The sequence below is a fragment of the Mustela nivalis genome, assembly GCF_964662115.1.
Source record: "Mustela nivalis genome assembly, chromosome: 2".
NCBI lineage: Eukaryota > Metazoa > Chordata > Mammalia > Carnivora > Mustelidae > Mustela > Mustela nivalis.
In genome coordinates this window covers 78,049,602-78,067,306 of record NC_139021.1, presented here as the reverse complement: position 1 = coordinate 78,067,306, position 17,705 = coordinate 78,049,602, and positions in this window count along the sequence as shown.

Below are 17,705 nucleotides of genomic sequence, written 5' to 3'. Positions count from 1 at the left end.
TTTAAAACACCGAAGCCCCCTCCTTCCTCAGAGTGAACGGGTGGTGGGCAGAGATGAGAACCAAGGTCTCCAAAATGATGACCGTTGTTGAAGCTGGGCACAGGTACATGGAGGCTTATTTTGTATTCTGTTTATTTTTATGCATGTTGGAAAAGTGGCATAATAAAATGTGAAAAACCCGAGTGATTGGACCAGATGAAGCCTTTGTTCTTTCCAATAGTAACAAGAGTTAGTCACCAAAGATACTTTTTCGTCACTTACTTCAAGTTGACAGATTTTTTTTACAGAACTTCTACCTCGTGTAACATGGAGTAGGATGCAGTTTCTTCTGCCCCTCAGAAGCTCACCCTTGGGTGGGGAGGAGAGACCTACATTTGTTAAAGGTAAATAGTATGAATATTAATGTAAGAGCTAAATTGACAATATACAAAAGGGTCAAAAGCTATCTCAAAAAATTCAAGGGACAGAGCTGCCCGGGTGGCTCAGTCGGTTAAGCGTCTGACTCTTGATTTTGGCTGAGTCAAGATCTCAGGGTCATGAGTTCGAGCCCCGCATCAGCCTCACTACTTGGGCACGGAGCCTGCTCAAGATTCTCTCTCTCCCTCTCTCTTTGCAAGTTCCCCTTCAAAAAAATGTAGATTCTCAAAACTTAGGAATTGAAAACTGTGGGGGTGGGGCTCTGAATCTGTAGTTAAAAAAATCAAGGCACAGTACACTGCATGGTATGTTACTTTTCGAATATATAAAGAGGAAAATAAGAATTTCTAGTCATATTAGCTTGTATAAGCACAAAGAACTCATAAGACCTATGAAAAATTGAACTATGAACATCTATTCAGGTGAGAGGTAACTGGGGGCCAAGAAAACCTTTTACTGAATGCCTTTTCAGTTTCTGGTTTTTGAAAACATGGAAATGTGTTGTGTAACCAAAAATTTAATATAAACAGTGAAATAAGCTTTCAGCTCCTCCCTCAGAGCAGACCATGTCTCTCTTCTATTAAAAACCCTTTATCAGGTCCTATTACCCCTGCTATATAATGCACAGTCCTTTTGGTAGCTTTCCAGGATGGCCTGATCTGGCCGCTGTGTCCTCTCGCCCTGTGCCTGTCACTCCTCGGGCTCTCGGCTTACCATATGGGATTCTGCAGGCTCTCAGCTCAGCCAAGCTCACTCTGATACAGGCCGCCAACAAGCTCTTTGCTCTGCTTGGTTTACCCCTCCCCCCCACAACTTGGTCTGACCAGCTCCTGCTCATTCTTCGGGTTTTGCTGCCATATTTCTGGCAGCCACCCCTTCCCTCCTCAGATCCCCAGAGCCCATTCAGCACATTGCTTTAAGACCCTTTGCTCTATGTTCCCCCAAGAACCCTTTACGTTTCTATGTTGGTAAGGCAACATGTCCCACATGTAGGTAATGGTCTGATTTTATCTTTTTCACTCATCCGTGAACACTGCAAGAGCATACGTACATCTCATTTTCTCCTGGGTTCCATCACCTTTTACCAGGTCTCCCAGGTAGTGGGAGCACAACACAGCGTGTTCAAGTGAGGGGGCCACAGTTATCGAAAATAAAGAGACAATCAGTTTGCATGTGTGTGCTAGAACGCGGGAATCTTAATAGAATTTTCGTGAGGAGTGAAGGCTAAGGGAAAGACTGTGGGAAGGATGAGACATAAAACAGCAGGACAGGAAGCGATGAAGCATGGACCTTCCTTGAGTCAGTATATGATGGAGGACAACAAATATGTTGGAGAGAAAAAGGCTGTGGGAAAAATGGGTGAACAGAAAAGACTTAAAATTTATTAGAGGAGAGGGAAATAAGTAGGGCACGGTCATTAGCCAGCTATCTGGTCTGTGCTTTTGGAGGTGTGTGAACCTCTAGCAAGTGCACGAAAGCATCCCTGGAGATCATTATGTGCATTTTTTTTTTCTTTTGAGCAAACTTCATAGTTTTTTGAGGATCCTGAAAGTCTGGGTATTTAAGATGAACTGACGATCTTGTCTAGGCTTCGACAAACCATGAAGTAAAGAGAAGAGGAAGACATGAGGTCGTAAGAGCCTGACTGTGACATAGGGGAGGAGCAGGAAGTAGATGTTGGACGCCTTTCACAGAAACAGCAGTGGCCAGCGGGAGGTGTGTGGGAAGCGGAGTTAGGGAAGGTCACAGAAGGTCACTGAAACCCGTGGTGGAGCCCCGTCACGATCACCGTCTGGATTGTGAGCACGTCATTTGCTTCACTGAGCCTCGTTTCCACTGTTAGGAGAAGGAAGGATTGGGGAACATCGCAAAAATACCTTCTGGTTGACCTCATAAGGGTGTCATGAGGGGATAAGAAAGACTCTTTAACAACTGGAAAGTTGTGTGTGTATGTGTGTGTGGGTCCTCTTTTTAATTTGTTCTGTATGCAATTTCAATGAAATTTTGTGTGACAATAACTACAGTCCTGAACGGTGGGAAGGGGGAAGCCCGTAGCGCGGCTTCGTCATTAGCTTCTTATTGACCTCTGGGACTATGAACAGAGATTTACAGCGCCTCCCAAATCACAGAATCTTTTCCCATTTAGCTTACATATTGTCAGTTTGGAATAGCCTTTCCTCCTTTTCTATTAGTTCCAAGCACGGAATTCTACTCCAGGAGTCTACACTCCAGAAGCACTTCTGTGCAGTGGGCAGCACTTGGGCCCTTGGACCAGCCTGGGCTCTTGTCTTGTTCTGCTTCTCACTGGTGGGTGACCCTGAGCCAATGACCTCTCCGCCTCAGGCTTCTGCTCTATAAAATGGGACTAACAGCAGTCCCGGGCTTGTGGGGCAGTGGTAAGGATTGTCCGGTACACTACGTGTGAGACCCGAGAGGGGAACCGACCCACGACAGCTGTTTAAGATTTGGTCCTCTAACAGCCTCGCCAGCCGGAAGTGTGCTAGCGGGAGACTCCTCCCCGAGGGGAGGTGATGGGTGAGCCTGAGGCAGCCCCTCACTGACCTCCGCATACCGCAGACTGGGGGCTTACACAGCACAAGTACCCTTCCTCACGATTCTGAGGATCTGAGATCAAGGTGCTTGGAGGGTTGGTTCCTCCCGTTGGTTTGCAGCTGGCCGTCTTCTCGTGCCCTCACGGGGCCTTCTCTCTGTCCAGGTCTGTGTTCTCAAGTCCTCTTTTTGTAAGGACACCAGTCAGATTGGATCAAAGCCCACCCTAATGGCCTCATTTTACCTTCATTCCCTCTCCAGATACAGTCACATCCTGCCATACCGAGCATGAGGATGATAACATATGAATTTGGGGCAGAAGTGCAGTTGGACCCCTAACAGAAGGCTAAGTGAGACGCTGTGTGTTAAACCCTAGTAGAAAGCAGGCGTTTGGTAAGTGCTAGTTCAATATGTTGACGCGTGTCACCGCGCTGCACTTCGCTAAGACAACTGTGGTTTGTGGAGGGGCGGTCCTGCTGCTCTGACTTGGCTGAATTGGTAATCGGGCTTTCCTTTCTTCTAGATCAAAGCACAAGGCCCTGACGTCCTAGTCCTATTTCCCTGCTGTGCCACCTCTGGTAAGGGGCAGATGAGAAGAGAGCTAAGAATTTTGTTTGGCTTCAGTGTTACCGAATGGCCAATTGTCCGGGTGAATCTCCTTGGTGGTTTTAAGACATCATCTCTCATGTCTGGATTTTGCTCTCACGGTCACATGCCCGGTGTCACCAGGACACAAGCTCACCATTGTCTTCATATAAATGAAGGGAAATCTGTCCTGAGCCGCTTGGATCGCTTACAGTATCTTCACAAAACAGCTTTTCAGTATTTCTTCAATTGAAACACAAGCAAGCAAACAACCACCACAAAAATGAAGAAAGAGGTAGAAAGAGTGACTTGGTTCCAAAGATAAGAAATGTGAAAAGCCCTCTTTGACCAGATCAGTCTCTTGGAAATTCTATCACCAGACCCACAGTAGCAGTTCCTGTTGTGAGGCCTTGACTTTCTCTTTTTGTTTCCGGGTTCCTGCATCACCAGTCCTGTGTTCCTTTGCATGGTCATCTGGGGGCTCTCTGTCCCTCAAAGTGTCCCTCTGGCCGGGGTTAATGACTATGAGCGAGGACTTGCTAACTGATTCCCACCTTCTGAAGAGAGGCAAATGGAGACTTTTGAGCCCCACACGTGATTGCCAGCAACCTCCGACTCGCCAAGACCTCTCCACTCTGACCTTCTGTGCTCTTGTGGTTAATGACAATCATACGTGTTCAGGAGGCCACAGCTAATTGGGCAATCCGATTAAGTGGAGGTAGATACTTTTTCCCCAACAGACAGCAATGTATATTCCAAGACCGTAAATAATGAATTTGAGAAGAAAATTGACCATGAAAACGAAGAGAGGTTTAAAAGAAAAAAAAAAAAAAAAAAACCTTTTATTTCTAGATTTTGGAGGAAAAAATTTCTGGTTGCAATTTTGGATATTCTTGATGGATGGATCTGCTTCAGGTGGGGGATGTCAAAGGCTCAGGTGTGAGTGGCAGGGGATGGGGGACTGCAGCTGCAGAACAGTGAGGCCAGATGGCGTGCAAGGAAGGAGTGAAAACTCAGGGAATTCTAATGATGAGAGCCCTCAAAGAGCTTTCAGAGAGCTGGCCGACATGCTGGGAATCCTGGAAGCCATTGCAATTAGCATCTAGAAGTGACTGTGGGATATCCTTGCCTAACATACAGGCCTACAGGCAATCCTGTCTCAGGGTCTGAAGCGTGTGCTCAGAACAAACGAACAGATTATATATCTAGCATATACATGTATACAACTGTGGACAAATTTTATATTATTTATATGTAAGATAGATTTATATTTTATATGTATATATTTATATGCATGTTATACACACACATATCCATACCACCCATTTGTTAAATCTTTGCTGATAAGAATAAAATCAAATGGGGAGGAAGTTTTCCCAGTCTCCGGTCATGGTCAGCTCTCGTGTGTTGCTACTGGGAACAAGTCCCTGGCTCCCCAGTTGCCTGGGTGGTTCAGTCATTAGGCGCCTGCCTTCGGCTCAGATCATGATCCCAGGGGTCTGGGATGGAGCCCCGAGTCAGGCTCCCTGCTCAGCGGGGAGTCTGCTTCTCCCTCTCCTACTCCCCCTGCTTGTGTTCCCGCTCTGGCTGTCCCTCTCTCCGTCAAATAAATAAACAAAGTCTTAAACAAACAAACAAAAAACCCCAGCAAACAAACAAGTCCCTGGCTCCCTCTCTGGGAAGGGACCGGCTTCCTGGAGCGGTGAGCACTTCCCAGCCCACGCAGAGGCATGCTGTGTGCCTTCCGCAGAAGCTGGGCCGCCGAGGAAAGGTGAGACTGTCAGCTTACACAGGCTCCCTCTTCTTGACCTGAGAAGAGCCCAAGACATGTCCTTTAAAACAGTACCCAGTTACCTTAGATAGGTGGGTGGTCATTGTCCGAAGAAGATGCTCTAATACTTATGGAAAGGAACTCACAGCCCTCTTGGAATTCTTACTCGCCCTCAGGATGCTTCTGTGCGCGTGTGTGTGCGTTTGATTGTAGAAGCTTGGGAATAGGTAGGAAGGAAGGCATCATATTCTTTTAAAAGAAGGTGAAACACGGAGGGTTTGATTTTGCCCAGTATAACCCACAAAGAAGAATCCATGTAATAGACTCATAGTTGAGAACTTTTTCAGGGAGGACATCAGACAGGAGGAGAGAGCGGGCTTGTCCTACTCTTTGGTCCTACTCCAAGGTCCTATTGAGGCTCTCAGTTGGTAGAGATTGGAGAGGACCCGCAGAGGGAAAAAGCAGGTGCTGCGTCATGCCGGGGCTGCTGGCTAGCTGGGGCCCACCCGCTACCTACGTGCCTCCTGCCTATTCCAATGTCATCTTCAAGCTTGAACCCACTCAGTCGTGTTGTGTGGCCTTATGTGACCTTAATTCCAGAGCTGTGTGTAATACCAGGATACCTGACTGAAGCTTCCAATGCAGATGTGACTGCTTGTCCCTGGTGGTAAGGATGGGGGTGTCACTTCCTCTCCATGACTCTATGTTTGGCTGGATTGGCTTCTGTCACACTTGGTGGCACAGGGGAGGGCTTGGGGTACTCTACCAATTCCATCTACTGCCTCTGGCTCCTGGCTCAACTGTGTGTTTTCGAGTAACACTGCATTTTCCATTCTTTGGGTCTGCTCCTGGTCTAGGAGGGGAATCAGAAAATGTGACCCCAAAAGCCTCCGTTTAAAAAGAAGAAGCCCACAACGAAGCAGTCTGTTTGTTTGTTGGCAGCATTTCCCTTCATGTGTAGTACGTGTTTGACGACGGTCTCACTTGGTGTGGGTTGAACTGGCACCAGGTAGTCCGTTGTGCTGCTGGAGACGCCTCCTGCTGGGTTTTTCTTCTCTTTCTTCCTTCTAGTATCAGTATGTTCTCAGGGAGTGCTACCAAACACACCAAGGATGAGAAGAAAACACAAACGAGCCTCCAAGGTTTTACAGTCCCGGGTGATTTGGGAATGCAGGGGACAGACCCGCCATCAAACGGCCCGCGTGCTAGGGAACGATGGGCTCGTGTGAGACTAAGGTGTCAGGGAGGCAGAGGGGGCAGAGAGCAGGGTGGGGACCACCGATGGCAGCATTTCAGATCTCAGCCCTGCTCTGAAGATCTCACAGCCAAACCCAGGAATTCGCTCTAACACAGAACGGGACTTCTAGCTGACTTGTCACACTCAGCTTAGTGCATGGCTAACTGGCTGGTGGTTCCTTGGGGCAAAGAAGTGTGGGGGGCGGGGGATGGAGAGGAGAGGAGGTGATGTGGGTGTAGTCAAGCCAAGCAGAGAACTGATGAGGGAGATGAGAGGCTAGAAATCAGAAGTGAGAAGGTAGAATGGCGGTTAATAAGGAAGTGAAACAGTGGGTATGGCCAAAAGGCACTGTGGTTTGAAGGCAGAAGATTAGGGTCTCACCTCTGCCCTATATTAGCTGGGGAGACTTAGGAGAGGGATTTACCTCCTCTGAGCCTCCATCTTATCACCTTTATTATTTTTTATCATTATTTTTTAAAAATTTATTTCCTGGGGCACCTGGGTGGCTCAGTAGTTAAGCCTCCACCTTTGGCTCAGGTCATGATTACAGGGTCCTGGGATCAAGCCCCACATCAGGCTTCCTGCTCAACAGAGATCCTGCTTTTCTCTCTCCCTCTGCCTGCCGCTCTGCTTACTTCTACTCTCTCTATCTCTCTGTCAAATAAATAAAAAATCTTTAAAAAGGAAAAAAAAAATTTCTTTTAGAAAGGGAAAGAGTATAGTGGGGACAGAGGGAGAGAGGATCTCAAGTAGACTCCCCACTGAGCTTGGGTGCTGACGTGAGACTCCATCTTACTTACCCTGAGATCATGAGCTGAGCTGGAACCAAGAGTTGGATCCTTAGCCGACTGTGCCACCCAGGTGCCCCCATTTTACCAACTCTAAAATAGAGCCAAAGATAACTTCTGTGCTTCCTACCTCACAAGGATATTGTGAGAATTCAGTGGAAACATTAAAACCCCTAAGTCGAGACTCATGTCAACACACTACTTGGTCAACTGTGACTATCAGACAAATTTGGTTGAAGAAAGAAGGATTAGGTGAGCACACACCAGAATATGAAGAAAAGACGATTAATCAAAGTAGACATGAGGGAGCTAGGCAGAGAGCCAAGGAAGAACCAAATGGTGATGATGTTGGTAGAAGCATCAGAGTCATTCAAAAATGCAAAAAAAGGGGACAGGGTCCAATGAACGAACAGCAATGCCCTTGCTTGAGAACCTGACGTGTCAGCTAATGTGCTGATAAGTGGGAGGCAGAGACTGGGGGAGGGGTCAGCAGGGAGGAAACCCCAAGTGGGAGAGAGAAAGTCGAACAGTTAGTTTTAGGGAGACTGAGGCATAGGTAGGAAGTTGCATACCAATACCTGAGGTAAGCTTGGACGGGCCAGAGTTGAAACAAGGCAGGCTACCTTATTTGAAATTTAAAATAGATAAGATTTTGATTCAAAATGGCGATCTATGATAGAGAATACAGTTCGTTGGTTTATTTTGGAGAGAACACTTTTATTTATTTGCTCTGAATCCAATTATTTGGCTTAAACTGGAACTTTCATCACATGCAAGGGGGACCAGAGGGAGTCCCATCTCTCACTGAAGAGAAGGCAGGTCAAGCTTTTGTAATTCAGTGTCATGAGAAGTAAAGGGAAGAGTTTCTGGAAGGAGGTGACAACACTGTTCAGCCTTTCAGGAAGGGAGCCAGGGAAAATGGAATGATTGTAGTTGATTACAGGGGTAAAAGTTGAGAGGCAAAGGACAGCTCAGGTTGAAAGGGCTTCTCTGAGTAGTCCTTTTGTCCATGGGCAGGACATTGTCGCTGATGGGTTCAAGGGGAGTGGGAGGGCACGCGGGAGGTGGGAGGATGATGGATTGCCTACAAACCTATGAAGGATGAGGCAAAGCAGCATGAAACCATTTGTTTGGGCTTTATAGATTTTCTAATAAAAACGTCAAGGTTTTTTCACACCATTTTGAAAATGTCATCAAATGCAAAACAGTTCTCCTTGTGCCAGTGACAAAGGCTGCATTTCCAATGGTAAATTCCAGCCCAAAATGCAATAACAAACTTTGTCAGGTTTTCCTCCAAGTCAAACCATGGGTCAGGTTTGGTCCAGGACCCTTCAGGGTGACCGTTGATCCTTCAGGGGACCTGACCCTTCCCCGTTGAACCTGTAACTTTCCTGACGTGAAGTCTGTGTGGAGTGATTAAAGGTTAGTTTTAGCCCCGTGGAAATATCCCTAAACCTGGGGAGCACGCTTCTGAGCCATCTCTGGGGACTGAAGGGCAGATTTCTGAGTCTCTGAATTAGGTTATTTCTGATGCAGTAATAATAATAAAAAAAAAATCTTTCAGTGAAACTTTCGTGCCTCTTCTCTTCCCACCCCTCTCTTATAATTTGCCCGATCCACTTCCTTAAAGGCATTACTAGTATTTTAACCAGGTGGCAGCTTGCCTCCAAGACCTTCAATGGCTCCCCTTTGCCTTTTTTTGGTTCTTACTTTTATAACATTTTTATTTAACCCAAGAAATCCAAAATATTACCATTGCAAAGTGTAACCCACATCAGAACGATGAATGGGGTATTTTGCATCCTTACTTTACACGGAACTTCGAAATCTCGTGTGTACTTCCGAGTTACGGCACATCTCAATTTGGAAGTTAAATTTAATCAGGTTACTTAATTTATATTTAGCTTTCATGAGATTTATAGTTATAACAGAAGATTCACAGACCAAGCTGTTCAAATATACCTTAAAAGTTTTCCAATAACTGAATCAAATATGGGTTTTAGAGTTGAATTTACACCAGTTAAATTTGAATCAAATTTTTAAAGTCTCTCATTCTTACTGCAGAGCAGTTTCCCACTGTAGGAACGGACCCCTTACACTCCTTTGCCTTTAAAATGAAGTGTAAATGACTTGGACTCGTTTTCTGCACCCCAATTCGTTGGCAGCCTTATCTTTTCCAGTTCTTGGCCATGTGCCCTGTGCTCCAGCCATACCTGCCCAGGCTTTGTCCCACCCTCCCTTCTTGTCTCCAGTGAAATGTTTCTCCCTCCGGCTCAGCATTTTCCCTTCCTGCCATCTTTGCCTGTTAAAATCCCACCATTCCTTCAAGATTTATCTAAGAAGCCACTTCTTCCCTAAAAGCTTTCCTGATTTGCTCAAGTGTGATTTCTCCTTTCTTTCAATCTTTGAAGTCAATTCTATTGGCCATATATGTTGAAAGGACCATATATGGGGGGAAAAAAAGAAGGAAAAAAGAAGAGAACAGTTGAGTTCATTACATTGGTCTAGTCTAGCACATCAAGGTTGCTGCCTTTTTTTTTTTTTTAAGATTTTATTTATTTATTTAACAAAGACAGGGCAGAAAGGGAACACAAGTAGGGAAAGTGGGAGAGGGAGAAGCAGGCTTCCCGTTGAGCAGGGAGCCTGATGTGGGGCTCGATCCCAGGACCCTGGGATCTTGACCTGAGCTGAAGGCAGATGCTAAAGGACTGAACCACCTAGGCACTTCACCTTTGGACTCTTGAGGATGTCTTCTTGGGCCCAGAAGCCACGAAAGGACTTGCATATATGCTGCTTTCCTTCTCTCGCTGTCTTTCTGCAGCTCTGATGAAGAATATTAGAGGACCAGAAGAAGGAGCGATTTCTGAAGGGACTCTGTTGAACTTACAGGATTTCTAGGGGGTAGGGGGCTGGCTCTATAGAGTCTCATGGGGTCTCCAGAAGGCTTCTGCTCCAAACATTTCCTCTTGGATCTTCTAAGCATGAGGGTATGGGACACTGGAGGCAGTGACTTCTGAGGATCAAGACAAACACAGGAATCAATTCTTTGACCTTTAATAAAAGTACCCCGTTCTGTCTAGGAGACACAGGGGTTAACTCAACAGGCTTGCCGCCTTCTGCTTCCCCAGAGCTTCCGAAGTGTTGGTTGTCAGATTCATAATGCTCAGGCCAGAGTTTGCCAGAGAAAAGGAAGGACGGAAGGAACGCAAGAAGAAAACTTTGAGAAGCTTCCTAAAGCAGTTTTCTCCTACAGGGTGGAGGAGGCAATCTTCGGGGTATAGGAAGCCACTTCAGGGGCAACTGGCAATGACTGAGTCTGTTAGAATTTGACGGTTTAGTTGTAGATCTGCCAGTGGTTCACTGTAGAATCTTGAGCAAGTCCACCTTGAGCTTGAGTTTTCCATTTGTAGAGGGGATCTTTGCCTGTCATTTCTGGCAACCTGACCAGACATTATGACTGCTTTAGCTTCAAGCCAAGAGACATGCAGTCCCTTCCGTGCTTCCTTCCCTCCCTCCTCTTCTTCCTTCTCTCCTTTTCCTTCCTTCCCTCCTCCCTTCCCCTTCCCTCTCTCCAACAGACCTTCATCAAGTACTTGCCCAGTGCCAGGAGGATGGAGCCGTGAGCAAAACAGTGTTAGTCGCTCACTTCATACATATGCTAGTAACAGCCAGACAAGTAAATACACATAGTCCGGGGTAGTGATAAATGCTCCGAAGGAAGATAAAGGTGGGTGAGGGGACAGACAGCCACAGAGAGCCACGGTGAGGCAGAGCCATCTATCTCAGGCAGTTCCTCCGAGGGGGTGGCACAGGAGCAGACACCTGGATGGCAATAAGGGTGTCACCGGGGAAGCTCGGCGGTCTCTGCAGAGAGAAGAGTTGAATCAGACAAATGCGCCAGCTGCATGACCCTGGGCGAGATAATAACTTCTGCGAACCTCCCTTTCCCTGGTTTAAAATAAAACTAACACCTACTTGACAAAGTGCTTGTGTGGATTAAATGCAATAAGGCATGTGGAGGCTTGGCATGCGGTGGAGACTGGCTGTGGGGTGGGTGTTAGCAGCGAGCGCGGATGCCCCCCGTGTGCAGTCTGGGTGAACAGATTGGGTGCTCGTCCTACTCTTCCCCACCACGCCTCAGCCCTCCAGTCTCTCCGGGGCCCTTTCTCAGTCAGTAAAAAAAGAAAGGGGCCACCTCGCCGGTCCCCTTCCTCCGTGGACGCCAAAGGGCAGGGCAGGGCAGGGCAGGGGTCGCAAAGGCAATCCGGCTTTGCCCGGGCTCGGCACAGAAAGTCGGAGCAGGAGGGTGAGGTCCGCCCTCCCTCGGGGAAGGCCCCCCCCCCCCCGGGGCGGGGTGGGGGAGGCAAACCCTCCCGTGCTAGGACGGGGCCTTTAAAAAAAAAAATCGGCAGAGCCAGAGACAGATTTGCTCGCACAAGAGAGGGCTGGGAAACGAGCCAGTCCCGGGGTGGAGGCTCAGCAGAAGGGCGGGCTCGGGCTGACCACCAGGAAGCAACAAAGCGGCCACACAAACAGGAAGCAGGACCGCTGGTGACAGGATGGGGCCCTGCGAGAGCCGGGAAGAGTCCGGCGGCGCGGGGGCCCTGGGGGGCGGGGAGCCCCGGGGTGGGACCGGGGGCCAGGTGTGGGGGGTTGCGGGGGGGCGGGGGCGGGGAGCAGCGCCCTGTGTCAGGGAGCGCGGCCGCGGGGCTCCCGCATGCAGCGGACTTGGCCATTGCAGTCCTGAGGAATGCCCCCCCCTTCATTCTTTTTAAAAACACAACAGAAAGAACCCGTTTCTGCCTCTTTTGTAACCCCTCCCCCGCCCACCTCGGTTGAGAAAGGGTTTTTCTACTTCCCTCTTAGCCACTTCCACAGCACCTCGTAATTAGCGAAATAGCACCTCATCGCGGGGCCTGCCATTACCCTGCGAGGCTCCCGGAGTCCCGGGAAGCGGGGCCGGCCTTATTATTTAGAAAACTGCCGGGAAGGGCATGGAGCCGGTGATTGACTCCCAATGAGAACAGGATCTGCATCTAAAATAATACGAGTAAATTGCAGATTGATTCATGGGACAAAGCACCCAGCAGCCCAAACTCCATTCTTTCTTCCCAGTTCCATCTCCTATCTCCTGTCAGTCTCAGAATTGATAGAACAGCCTGGAGCCATTGAACAGAGTTATGTCTGCAATCACCTTTCTAATTCTTGCATATAGGTGCCAATATGTCAAGAGGACCCAGGCAAGGGGACAACAGGGTGGCTTTATTTAGCATTATGACAAGCCAACACTTGAATACCAAGGAGCTCCTGAGCTTTCCAGGGACGGGGGAAGAAAAAAATAATTTAAAAGCTCCTGCATGGGTTGCCTGCCTCGTGCTCTAGTTGGCCCTGTCCGGTGCAAAAAGGAGATTACCAACAAAAGGTTATTCAGCCTTTCCCCGAATAAACCCAAAGGTACCAAGTATGGACAGAGCAGATGTCAGGAGACAGAGCGCTAGTTTGGAAAACTGCCGAGATATTTAGAAATAGCGCTTTCTTATTAACCCAGGCATAATGCTGAAAGTCCTTTAAAATAAAACTTCCCAGATGCCACCTGCGTCTGACATAGCAGCGGGATGAATGCCAGTGTGTCCACTGATACTGGAAACCCTCTGAAGAAACAGCCTCGACTGATTGTTCGGGCACAGACAAATCACAAACTAATTTATGTATTCCTGCAGCTGCACCCGAGCCCAGGCAGGAGTCCGACCAATTCACAGTTGACTAGTGCTGTCTCATTCTTTGCAGATTTTGGCATTTAACTGTAATTAAGATTTATTGTTCACTAGCTTGCAGGTCAGGGCAAGCATGACAATATGGGTAACTTTGCTGTTTACTAGTAAAATGTCTGGTAGGAGGAAGCCTCAAACCTTCCAAGCAGAACTTGACAGAAATAAATAGCACCTCTTCACTCCAGGACCCGGCGCATTACCGATTTTAATCAGACGCGAGAGTTCTCTTTAAGGGAGGGCAGGGAGGAATCACAAAGAGCTAGTGAACTGTGCTGTTGCTCCAGCACCAGAAGGGTACGGGCCAGAAGCCAAATCAATTATTGCTGATCTTCTGGATTTGGGGACGAGATTGTCAGCTCCGTGTGGGAGGGACTGAGACCTTGACGCTGCCGACAAAGGTTCTGCAGGGACTGGGACCTGTGGGTCTCCAAGGCCCCTCCTTGCAATGGAGAGGAGAATCATCGCTCATCTGTCCCCACTCTCAAGGATGCCCTTGGACCAAATCAGATGGCCCGAGGAGGAGGGAGGCAGGGTTCAGCAGTCAGCGGCCACTCACCTTTTACAGTCTGTCTGCTGAGGTCCTGGGCAGGTGACCCACGACACAGTGGGTGTGAATGAACAAACGCTCTGCCGGCGACAGATGAAGAAGGGCATCTCATCCCACTGGTTTATTAGAAGGCAGAAAGGCTGAAACATGATGCCCTTCAGTTTTCCAGCATTTATAATTTATTGTATATTATTGTTTGTCCTCCTTAGAGTATTTTTGTCAGAGCCTCTATAAAATAAGAAAACATAACTCACATGGCCCAGAGATCTGGACCCTGAGCTTATTCTCTTTCTCTTGCTACCCTTCGAAGGAGGCGGGTTGGGAGTGCGGGGAAGGAAACAAAAACCCCTCGCTCTTCACTGAGTCGACTACAGAAGTAAATTTGGTATGATATGGTAAAAAGATTTTTATCTCACTCTAAACCACACATCCTTCAAACTGTGGCTTACACAAACCCATACAACATTTTAGGAAAAAATTAAAAATAAGTGAGTGAGGAAACTGTGTGATTCCTGGCATACTTCTCTTTCCTGTTGTCTAGTAATGTTGGAGCTACTGGTTCATACAAGTTGAAGGGGGTTGGTTCTGTTCTGCAGTGATCTGGTGAAGTCCCCAGTTGCCTTAATTCGAGCACATTTGTTTTCCTCTTTGTTGGAAAAGGATCTCCAGATTCTAAGCAGTATAAGGAAGCTTTTGTTTTGACATCAGGAGAAAGCGATAAAAGCAAGCATCTTTCCCAAAGGTACAAGGAAAATGGGTGTGAAATTAATTTTAATGGTGGATAGAGACAAAAACCCAAAAAAAGGATTTAGAAGCAAACTTCCCACCTATTTTACCAACTAAAGAGGTTTTATAGTCCTAGATACCAGATTTTTAGTCTTGAGGGATCCAGTTCAATTAAAATGATGCTGAATCACGAAAGAGGAAAATAGAATTGAGGGAAGGAGGATTCTACTATTTAGATTCAGTTGTTAGTGATATTTTTAACCACTTAAAAAAAAAAAAGCCATTCGTCCATTCCACTAAACCCCCAATCATTAGTTTAATTTTCAGAGCTTGTCAGCTTAAGCCAGCATTACTCTGTCCCAAGGACACTTGAGCCAGACCCAGAAAGGTTGAAGTATGTCTCACAGGGAGCACACTTGACCCTAAATGTGAGCCTGGTTTACCAAGCCACAGAACTTTGATCCTGGGTGATGCCGTGCAAGGTGATCTCGGGAGAGCACCAGCCGTCACTCGACAGCTTCTCGCATTGCTGATCCGAGCAAAGCACATTAATAAACCTGGCTCCGGCCATCACGGATGCAGACGGGCATAGAAAAGGATAGGCAGAACACTGCAGCCCTTTCGCGGACAGGACATCACCAAGCGGCTGCTATTCAGTACAAACAATGGGAGGAGGAGAGAGGGAGAGTGCACTGGCTCAGAACAGGTGGGAAGCTGGAGGAGAATCACTTTGCTCTCAGCTGGGGAGGGCTTTGTGGAGGAAGCAGGATCTCAGGAGCTGGTAGAATGATTGCAGGAGACAGCTTGCGGAGATGGGATGGGGCAGGATTCCAGGCACAGGGCCTCCTGCCCAGGACCGAAGGAAACCTTGAAGGAGGGAATATGGTGCTTAGTTGAAGGGGCAGTGGGAAAAATTCCAAGGAAGGAAGAGGAGGAACGGGCCATGTAGTAGCGGGGCTTCTTGGATGCCCACGGTGTCGGATGCCCTCTTCCACTGGAACGCAATCACTATTTCCCCGTCTTTGCCGAAAACGTTTTTACTCGGGTACAGTCTTCGGCATTTGAGCTTTGTTTTTTAGAATAACATTTGTGCCCGCGTTGGTCACCACATTCTTAATGGAGTGTTAAAAAACAGAGATGATTCATCAAAGACTGCCCCAGAATATAGATAAAATGGATCAAAACACAGAAAGTGGAAAATAATACCATAGTTCGCAAAACTTTAAAATGTGTTTCTTAAATTAGAGAAGAGGGGACCACAGGGTAATGATGTTTTCCTGAGATAGTAAGAATTGGGAATTTCCTTTTACGAAGAGGGGGGTAAACAACATTTTTCCATCTTTAAGGAAGAAACAGAGAGATGTCAGAGATTTCAGGTGCTTTAAATAGATATTGCTGGGGCATCTGTGTGGTTCAGTTGTTAAGCATCTGCCTTCGGCTCAGGTCATGATCCCAGGGTCCTGGGATCGAGTCCTGCATAGGGCTCCTTGCTCAGCAGGAAAGCTGTTTCTCCCTCTTTCACTCCCACTGCTTGTGTTCCCTCTCTCACCCTCTCTCTCTGACAAATAAATAAATAAAATCTTTAAAAAAATAGATATTGCTGAATTATCCTTTAAAAATGTGTAGGAATATTTATGAACCTACTAATAGCTGGTGTGAGACTGGCTAGTCCTCAAAGCCCTTCCCAGAAATAGAAGTTATCAGTACTTATGATATCAGAGGCCAACAACTGGTATCTTATTTCGTCCTGACCTTCCCTGACTGTGAGGAGGAGCGCTTATCTAAATTCAAATCCCTATCTAAATGGAAATGTATGTCTCTATCCAACCTACTCTGACCACTAGCATCTCTTCTATGAATTACCTGTTCAAACCCTTTGCCCATTTTTCTTATTGGGGTTTTGGTCATTTATTATTTTGCAGAAGTTCCTCATATATTGGGGATATACCATCAGTATACTGCATATTAGGAATATATCACTGGTATCATGTATATTAGGGATCTACTCTTAGTAAACTGCCCATTAGGGATATACTGTTAGTGTACTGCACACTGGGGATATACCACTGGTATACTATATATTAGGGATTTACCACTAGCGCAAAAGAGTGCTCGCTCTGTCGCACCCTGGCTAGCTTTCAGTAGAACTAATTCACTTCATTTGCCAATGTAATAGTCTAAAAGGGAATTTTGATGTTTTTGTTTATATTTATTTGCTTAATAATGAATCTGAAGAATTTTTTCATATTTTTATTAAAAATTCATATTTCTTTTGCAAATACCTCCCTGCCTATTTTTGGAGGGAGGTGCCCATCATGTTCTTCTTACTGGTTTATAGAACCTCTTTATGGGATATGCACCTGGGGTCTATAATTTATGGCAAATAATTTGTGATACAAATTTTAGGCTCTTTAGGTATTTGTATTCTATCAGTGAGATTTTCTGCTTGGTTTGCAAGGGAACTTTGGGCTCTGCAGAAAAGGTGGAGTGGGGAGAAGCGTGTGTTTCAATTCTGGCTTGTGTTTTCCTTAAATTTGGAAACCAAGTATAATTCACCATCTTGAGGATCAATTTCCTTTTGAAGAACACCCTATCTGATCTATGTAAGAAATGGTGTATCTTCTTGTAATATGGTTTTGATCACATAACATTTAACATGGTAACTCTGGCCATATTGTGCTAAAGGTATGTTTGCTTGACTTTCTTTGAGCTGATGAATTAAAATGCCTCTGCTTTCTTCCCTGTCTCTAGAAACTGGGAGTGAGGGTGAGGTGGGTGGGGAGTAGGGTCCACCAAATAGAGCAGAATACCAAGCTACAAGAGGGGCAGGGCAAAGACTAGGCCTCAAATGCCACCAGTATCCTTGCTCCCTTTGTCTCTTCTTCTCACTGACTTCTGACTTCATTTGATACTCTCCTTTGGTTGGTTGGCTTTATTCACATGGTGGAAAACATCTTGCACTTTCAGCCCCTGGAGAGAGGCTGACTCAGTTCTCTTTTAACTGCATCCTACAGAAGTTACTCTCTTGAGGATCCCGGTTGGGTCAGGAGTAGGGTTGCCAGATAAAATATGGGATTGCCCAAATACATTAGAATTTCAGAGAAATAATCCATCATTTTTAAGTTATAAGTATTTCCCAAAAGTCACATGAGATATACTTACCCTAGTTCACGTGTAACTGGACATCTATATTTTTGTTAAGTATGGCAACCCTAGTCAGGAGTTTGCTTCTAGACCAATTGGCCCAGAGCCAGGGAATTGAGGTTCTGTCTACCTTCACATCAGTTAGTGATGGCCAGTGGGCTAGATCATG